Consider the following 1,784-nt stretch of genomic DNA (forward strand, 5'->3'; position numbering starts at 1 on the left):
CAAGTTTAAATGAAAAAATAAGATTGAGAGAACACAGATAACAGCCTTCCTGACCGTGCTTGATACAGGACACAGCCCTGTTCCCTTTCTCAAGTAACATCGTCAGGGCGATTGGGACTCCTGGCAAGCCACGAAGGAATCTATCTAGCCAGAACGCTTTAATGCTGTTTTAGGACCATAATGAATTGGAAAGTTCTGCCAATATTAAGTTTTTTACCAAAAAAAAAAAAAAAATCTAGCCAGCAACATTTCCACACAGGCTCCTCTATTTTTAAAGTGTTCACTTTTCCAACCTAATGATTAAGCTCAGCAAGGAAAAATCAGGGAAGATAGAGAAGCTAGGTTTGAAAAATTTCTGCATACGGAATAAAAAGTTTCAAAAAGCTCCAGGCTGACTAACACCGTCATGCTAGAAAAATTGAGAGAGAAATACAGGCCAGCATGAACTCTAACCTTAATATTACTGCAACTTTATCCACATATTTTACCATGGTTTCCTAAAGAAATGAAGCTCACACAGTCACATAAAGCCAGCTTGTCTGTGTCTGATTATAAATTCCCTCTCCTCCAGTAACTTCTGAAGCCATTGGCCAATTTTAACCAACTTTGCCAGAAAAGCAGAGGTCTGAGAAATAAACACCTCCTATTTTTAACAGGCAGATAAGTGACACTGTCAGAAGAGCAAGGCCTTTCCTTGCACTCCCACTAGGAAGAAGACATGCCCTAGAAGTTTAGGAGCAGCTTTCTGTTATCTGTTTCACAGAGTTCTGATAGGTGGTGAATAGACACGATGTTGGCAAACAGAGTAGTTGCAACAGGCACCCACATTACATTACACATAGGACCTTGGCTATCTCCCCTCCATTAGAGGCGGACCAAAGCGAGGGATGGGAGGAAGAGAGACATCCAGTCTGGTAAGTCCAGCAAAAAACTGCCACTGATTTCAGCTAGTTGGGCACAACGGGCCCTCAGTAATAAGGTGAACAAATCCATGCACTTTCCAAGGCATGTTAGAGCTGCGGGGAGATACTCTTGCATCAAGCTTTCCAAAAGCTGCCTTCATTTTGTTCCATGCTATTCTGCAGCACAAACTCAGCAAGTGCACTTTCTGAGAGTGACATTGGTGCTTGCAGGAGAGGGAAGCCAGCACTCGCCTATACACAGGTGTTTACGTTGTAAAGCATGTGTCCGGAAAGCTGAGTGTACAAAAAAGAAGTGCCCTTCATGCACTCTTCTGGGAGCTGGGAGCCACATTAACAGCTGCACAATGGAGGGAGAGTAAGCAAGAAGATCAGATACGTCAGTTAAATGCATAAGTAAGTGGAAGACCTCAGCTCCAAATTTTCTGTAGAACCTAGGTTCTGAAAAAGCACAGGACTTCACCAGTCTCCCTGTTTATTTGGAATTATGCAGGTTCTCCACAACCAGGATTTTCCAGCTCTCCTATAATCAGCATGCTGCGCGCTCTCTTACGAGCCAGTTGTTTCCTGCTTGGTTAGGTAGGCTCATTACTCGTCATAAACGCCACGTGTTTGCAACCACGATCAGCTGATCTTATCCCTGGCGGACAAATCTCTTCAGGGTTTTATCAGGTGTAAGAATTCATAGGCTCTACACTCAGGTACCCAAGGGAGAAGGAACACGGAGAAGACGAGCATCTTCCATCCCCGCCCTCAACCCGCAGGCACACGCCCTCACACGCCTGTGCCGGACAGCACGGGGCATCCGACCCCCCTTTTGCCCCTGGGACCGAGGCCTCCCCGGCGCGCCCCGGCAGAGCCCTG

This window comes from Pygoscelis adeliae, unplaced genomic scaffold (genome assembly GCF_000699105.1).
Source record: "Pygoscelis adeliae isolate BGI_AS28 unplaced genomic scaffold, ASM69910v1 Scaffold155, whole genome shotgun sequence".
NCBI lineage: Eukaryota > Metazoa > Chordata > Aves > Sphenisciformes > Spheniscidae > Pygoscelis > Pygoscelis adeliae.